Source organism: Cryptomeria japonica, chromosome 3, assembly GCF_030272615.1.
Source record: "Cryptomeria japonica chromosome 3, Sugi_1.0, whole genome shotgun sequence".
Lineage (NCBI taxonomy): Eukaryota > Viridiplantae > Streptophyta > Pinopsida > Cupressales > Cupressaceae > Cryptomeria > Cryptomeria japonica.
In genome coordinates, this window is record NC_081407.1 from 356,586,045 (window position 1) to 356,593,923 (window position 7,879).

Sequence of the window (7,879 nt, forward strand, 5' to 3'; positions counted from 1 at the left end):
ATACTCAAAAATGGTCAACATGCGTTGTTTCCAGTTGTTGTAGTTGCGGTCGTTGAACTTCTGACTGTGTTCCAACATGATGTTGGTTAAAGATGCCATCACGGAAATCGAGGTTGAACGAGGTCAACTGAGTGAAAGCAAGAGACAAAAGCAATTGCCAAAAAAAATTGAAACCCTAGAGGGAAATTCTAGCACGAATCCCAATGCACAAATTTCGAGGTTTGGGAGAAACCCATAAATTAAAATTTACTGCAAACTTAAAACCTGAAATTTTTCCTAAAAATAATCAGAAAAAAATAATAATTTGCCAAAAAAAAAATACCTCTGATTTTTGTAAAAAAGCAGAAAAATATAGACGATTTAAAAAAAAGGTACAAAAAATAGGATCAGAAACCCTAGGTCGGATTTACATAATAATCGGCGCCCAAAAGACACCAAAATTCGCGGAAAACCCGACGCCCACAAAAAAACAGAAATCACGGACAAAACACAGGCAAAAATCGCTATACCAAGCCCAAAATCAGAGCGCCAAAAAACGCGATACACTTTTAAATCGTGGCTTAAGTTAGCAGTTGCCGCTGACGCCGAAAAAGCATGGGAAATCGCGAAACAAATCCGCCCGTCGCTGGAAAAAAACAGATCGCAAAAAACGCAGGTTTGAAAAACCAAGAAAATCATGCCAAAAAAAAACCCGGAATGGAAATGCGACCGCTGCAGCAAAATCGCTATTTTCAAAATGCGAAAATCGTGCTTACAAAGTCTGAAAAAAAAATGGCGAAAAATACCCATGATCTAGTAAAAACCCTGCAAAATAACACGAACCCTCGAATCTGGGAAATAAATCTGCAAAAAAAAACTGACTGCATGAACCCTGCAATATTTCAGAGAAGACCTGTGATGATTTTTTTGTTTTAAAAAATAATCTCTAAAAAAAAAAATTCGCCCAGAAAAAGATTTGAAAAAATCTCTTAAAAAAACTTTCCAAAAATTTTAATAAAAAAATCTTTCGAAAATTTCATGCTCTGATACCATGAAAAATAAATTGAATGAATGATTCAATAATCAGATAATTACATTGAATGATATACACACGTATATAAAGAGTCTACAAGACGATGTTCTATAATTAGAACAAATCGTTGAAGTAAAAGACTAAAGAGCTAAACTAAATTAAGCTTAAAATCTAATTTACATAAAAAAGTAAATGACCATTAAACAAGGAACTAAAAATGGGTGACTAACATAGAATTAAATATTCTAATAGGGTTCGTGGGTCAGGTTTGTCTGTATATATATATATATATATATATATATATATATGTCATAAGGTTTGAAATCGAATTCAGCAACAATAAAATTCATATAAAATTCGGATTAAATTCATCCTATATAAATTTATTTTTTTAATATAAATAATAAATCTAAAAAATAAAATAGTATTATATTAAATTTGAATATATTATATATTATAATAAATTTAAAATATTATAATATAAATTTGTTCAAAATTTTGATTTAAATATTATTACTGTATAAATCATAAATATATTAAATATATGACTTTAATATATATATTTGAATAGTTCAATAAACTATATTAGATATGCATGGTAGGAAGACATATTTAACATATGTTAGATATTTTAACATATATATTAAATTACATGACTTTAATAGGACTTCGATTTACATATCTTAAAATACGAAGACTCTAATGTGACTTTAATTTACATTAAACATTTTAACATATATATAAATAACATGGAGTCGAGACCTGCAAACACGCTTTGACAGACAAAAATTTCATTTGTTTATGCTCCGCAGCTCCACCTATTAGACATGGGCCTCACCTGAATATGACAGCCAGTAATAATTTGTTCATCTCGCCCCCTGTATCCCTTCCCTAGGGATTTCTATGTTATTGGAACTCGCGGAACGGAGAAAAAACTGAATCAGGGTGGGAAAAAAATGTTTTTCGAATGCATTTTACTGAAAAAAAAAATTCCCTATACCTGTTCGAATATAAGATGAATTTTAAGTCATGTTTTGAAGTGTCTAATGTTTTTCAAGTCACTTGCCGGTAAGGCTCCGGGGTTCGCACGGGTGTGGCCCAGGGCCTCTGGGGCACACCCATGTTGCACCCTATGCATACCCGAACCTGGACCCGGTCCGGGCATGGGGCCTGAAACAGCCAAACCCAGTAACTCAGCCCAGAATAGGTCAACTAGACTGAAAAAAAATATAATAAATCAAGGTCTATGGTGTGATATAGCAAGTGAGGAACATCAAATGAAAGACTACTTTAGATTAGCAATTCACCTAGTTTCCTATGTCTCAACTGAAATAGAAACTCTTTCATTTTCCTTTTTAAAGTATTATAGCGTAAGGCAAGAGAACCTAGAACTTCACCATTCTCAATCACCAAAAGGTGAAACATTTATGTGCAGACATGCACAAATGAGAGACTAAAATGAAGTCCTAATTGCTAAAAGCGATACACTATGCAATCCTCAAAGTGCTCAACAGAACTGCAATAAAGCAATCACACAAAGACTTATAAGTGTGCTGGATAAAGAGCAGTAAGGTCCTTAAATTATAGAGGCTGAGTGTGAATAAATGAGGAGAGTTCTCTATTACAGCCACAGATGCTTTAGAACCAACTCCTTATGCCCTGGAGTAAAAAGAATAGACTGTTTGAAAGTGAACAAGAGAACCCACCAAATCAGATGTACAGTGGCAGCTAGGAATGTCCCCAGTTGGGAAAACAAGGTACCAGTCCGTCCACTCTACTGGCTTCTTCAGCAACAGTTCAAGTATAACATTAAGGAATATTCCATAACAAAGGATAGTGAAATCTGAAAATTATCCAAACAGAGGAGCTGAGAATCTATTTGAGTGTTCCCAAGCTCTGCAACATGCATAAATCAGATGACATACAAACTCCTAGGATCAAATATGAAGGATCAAGTATGTCGAGTACCATTCAAGGTTCTGAAACTGTTAGAACCTCACTCTAGAGACATCAAAGTCCAATGTGCCTAAATAGTTGCATTAATAAGGCAGAAACTTTTTCTAATTTTTGGCTGGCCCGGTCTAGAGTCCCAGCCTAGCGAAACTGGCACAAATGTTGGTGTAAATTATGTCTCATAATTAAACTTTACTTAAGTTGACTTAAGACAGTGCATGCATTGGAATTTACATATGAGACACTTAGGGAAGTGTGCACCTAGGGCAGTGTGGTTGTAGGAGAAATTCCACCTTTTGTGTTCTTATCTTGTTGTTACACTCCACCTTCGGTGGGTGATCCACCTTTAGTGGAATATTCTATTATTTTTCCTACCTACCCTTGTTTTCATTGAGCCACGTCATAATTGTGTGCTCACATATCCATATGGCCTTGTCTTTATAAGCAGGCTCGTCTACATTGTATGAAATAATTCAATTCAATCAACTCACTCAGTTAGTTGGATATTTTGCATCTTGATAGAAATACAGTTTGTTCTTGCCACATATTATTTCTCTCTTGTATTTGTGCTTTCCATTGCCTCTTGATCTTGGCTATTTTTGACAAATTCCTGTTGTCACCAAGATTGCACCCGTGAATACTCAGCAGAAAGCTCAGCAATCTTGTGAAATATTGGAAGATTTTCAGGCTTGTGGGTTGCCTATTGTGGAAATCAACCTCCAGAGCGAGTCGGTTCTCTGATGAAACCTCCTGCAAACTTGACTTGATGGGAAAAGGGATAGGAAGAAAACTTGAATGGAAACCTATCCTAAGAAGTGATGCACCAAATGATTTAGAAGCTTAAACAGCTACATTGACTCACAATACCTCTCAACAAAGAAGACTCATTCATCACAACTCAACTAAGCAAGTAATACATTAGTATTTCATAAAAAGGGGCTAATCTCAAAGCTTACATAAAGGAAAACAAGTTGTCTTCTCAAATTCAAACTATAAAAATTAACTTACAAAATCTATGACTTGCATTAATCTTGCATCTTCTCGACTCAAAACTGCTTAAAAGAGACAAAATTAAAGGATTCAAAGCATGAATCACAGAAATTTTCATCAAATCAATCATTCATATTCAACTCATGAAGTATTAAGAAGGAAAATTGCTGCTTTTATTGAAATATAAAGGAATTTCTTACAACTAAAAATGCTTCAGTGAGCTACAATGCTGCTCATGCCCAGCTGAAAGCAAAAGGCAGACAGAAAGGAATTAACTGAGAAAAAGAAAGAAGAAGTCTTAATGAAAGAAGGCCTTGAAAACAACTGAAGGTGAACTGAGGTTGAACTGCTTCTACCTTCTTGGACTGGGGTCAAACTGAAGGTCTCTTTCTTGAAAATATCTTCATCTTGCATGAGCTATCACTTTGGGGTCGAATTTGAGATGATACCATGCAAAAAGGGCTTTGTAACTGCTGGAAAGTAAAGTCTAACTGCTTTAAAGGCCATGTCAAGTGATAACCAATCCTTGAGGAGTCAAAACTGATCATGAACTGCTGTAAACTCACCAAAAAATCTCCTCTTTCCTAGGATTTAACCGAGGTGTCTTTGATAGCCCTGCTAACTGATTGTGAACTGGTGGTTTTTCTTTTCAAACTCCTTCAAATCTCTTGAACTGATCATAGATTAATACTGCAATTTCTACCTTTGATATTGACAAGAATTGCTTAAGAGCTTATCGTGCTCACTGCCTTATCAAATCTTTATAGGACTGTTCATACATATTAATCTTGAGAGTATGCCTTCACAACAAGACCTCTGGATACTGATTTATCAATTATTTGCTCATGGTTAATGTCAAATGACCACTGTGCTTTGTGTTGACTGTGACAGTTATAATCACTGCTTTTATTGATGCCCTTTCACTGTCATAGGTCTGCTAAAACTCTTGGCTGCAATACCTATAACCCAATGGCTTTCATTGACTACTATGACAGAGCTAAGAGCTACTTTATCACTGCACTGTGGCATTCTTCTCACTGTTCTTGAAGGAATCTTATGGGCTAGTAATGCACTTTACTGCCTTTTTGACTGTTCCAGGTGTTTGGCCTGATTCTCTTGTGCCTTTTAACTGTCTTTGCAATCACTGTAACCTTTTTGATTTGCTCTGAGATACGCATTGTGATTGACTGGTCTGAGATCCTTAGATTGACTGTACCTATATTCTTACCATAGAACTGCTCTTTAGACTTTGCCTTTTAAACCCTTATATCCCTGCCAATGCTTTTTGACTGTATTTCACTTCTTACTGTGACTTAACCTAGCTCCTTATAGGGCTATAATGACTGCTAAGGTACCTTGGCTGCTACTTTTGTGTTTGATCGACCATTATGATCCCTGTTACAATCCTTGCTTATTATATTGAGATTGCTGCTATTTGATACTTATGACTGTGATCAGTCTCTTATTCTTCAAAATGCTTTGACTGATCGCTTTGATATGGTGATAAGCTGTCCCTTTATCTTGATGATTAATACAAATGTTAGACCCTTCATTGATATCATCCATTGTTCTTTGGCATGGGGATTGATGTTACTGCCCTCTACCTCACCAGTGATCTTCTTTATTTAGACTACAAATGATCTTCTCTTTTTCAAAGGTCTACTACTGCATTCCCTGTCTCAACTTTTCTTTATGACTGCACTATCTTCTTTTGACATCTCTTAGCTGCTCTCATTGTTATCCCCTTTATGTCTAATGACTGTAGCACTGCATTTTTGGTACTCAATCTCCATGAATTTTTTTTTGTGCTGTCATAAGGCCTTTTGAGAGGCTTCTTGAAAGGTTGTACTTACTGATTTTTCTTTGTATCATTGTGTCTTTGATTTAGACCATTGGCCTGTTGTAGCTGTCCTTAACCTGACTGTTATGATGTTTGCTATTCTTTATGAATAGGAGTGTGTTTATTCACTTCCCTTTGCACAAAAATCGCTGTCTTTTGTAGCTCTGATTTAGATCTGCTACTGATGATTGGACTGCTCTTTTGATAATGATCTTTTCCCTCATAAACCTTTTGCTTTATATACTAGAACTATGGGTTGCTAGATGACCACTGGGACTGTTCTCTACTGTCACCATGGTATTTTGAGATCTTTGTTCTTGATCACCGAATATTGTCCTTTGACCGATCTTTGATCTTGATGCTACAGTAAGGGCGCTCTATTAATCATGCCAAGGACTATACTGTTTAAGATTTTGAAGCTTCAATAATTCTGCTACAGGAAACCGTCTCACTGTGTATGACCTTGTCATGACACTTTTCTTTGATTTACATAGAGTTCTTATTCTGATATAGCCTGCCTATTGTGCTTTTATGCCTCTGTCATGATCTTTCTTAGGCTGTCCTTGGTGGCTGATTACTCTGTGATGACACTATTATTTCTATTCATCCCCCATTATTGTTATTCACTGTTCAATGACCTCATTAGGGTCTCATGCTCTATCCTACAGGCTAGGAATGATTCTTTTAACCTGTATATTCCCCTTTGTATTGCTATAGCTTCTCTAAGTGTTATGACAAGTTCCTTTCATAGTGAAAGCCTGACCTCTCTGTTCACTAACCTGCAAATCTATCCCTTTGAGATCTCTCGGTACATATGCCTTTTGAAGTCCTTTGTCTGCTTTCTTTGCACTTTGGGCTGTAAATTGACTGTGTCTTTCTTATGCCTCCAATGCTAGGGCTTCCATATTATCTCTGCACTTAAGACAAATTATAACTTATCCTCCATTCTTTTGTGAGGCTTTGTATCACTATGATATTATGAATGGCTTCTTCATACTTGCTGTCTTTATCAAACAAGACTCTGGCTTGCAACATTCTGCATCTTCCTCTTGTTGTAACTTGTTCTAGGGCATTACAAACCTGGAGTATTTTATTGTCAAAGCCTTTGAATGCTCTATGCTCACTGTTTTTAATTGAATGTTTTCACAATATGCTGAATACTGTAGACTTCATGAAAATTTCCAAGTCATGACTGACTGTGCCTGTGTTTGCATTGATCTCTTCGTTGTTGATCTGCACTTTATCTATTGTTCACTGTCTTTGCTGGCTCAGGGCTGCATTATCCATTGAATATGACACTATACTCCTTTTGCTTTATTTGTCATCAACAAGTCTTGAGATCTTTTGGAGCTCTGTTAGACACCACTTTATCAGCCAAAAGGGACTCTCATTATTTAGGATTGTTCAGATCCAAATCTTGGCTGCTACTTTATGAGTTGCTGTTCATTCTCAATGTGATCCTCTGTTTTGACAGTGCAAAGGGTCATTCTCTTCATGAATCCTCTTTATTGTCTCAGAGCTTTTGTCTCAAACCTATTCTTTCTTGAATCTGCTCTACATGTGGATGCTTTGTAAAGGTTTTTCTATTCATTTTATCACTTAGGCTGTGATCTTTTAAGACTAGAAACCCTTTAATGGTTCAATAAGGAAAGCTTACTGAGACATGCATATGATAACAAAACCTTCTTCCTTAATACTTGGAAATCATTAGTAATAAAACATCCCCTTTTACTCATACACATAAGATTGAATTCTTTCTATTTTGTAGTGAGAGGGTTCTAAGGAAGTGAGGCAAACCTGTCTCCTTGAAGAATACCGTGCATGGCTCCTTTTGGGAGAATGAAAGCTTTCCCATGCACATCTCTCTTGATCATAATGCAGTTTTTATGTTTAAACTCTGAGATAGCTCTTACAGTACTCCGTTGAACACTGAAAATGTGTTAAATAAACCCCTTCATTTTCCTTGCCGCCAAAGATATATGCATGATTTACGCATGAAAAAACATCTTCAAGCCTCTGTTTGAGATTCCAGCCAATATCAAAAGCTTGCATGAAGATAACTTTGCAACAAAATAAGGCTTTCT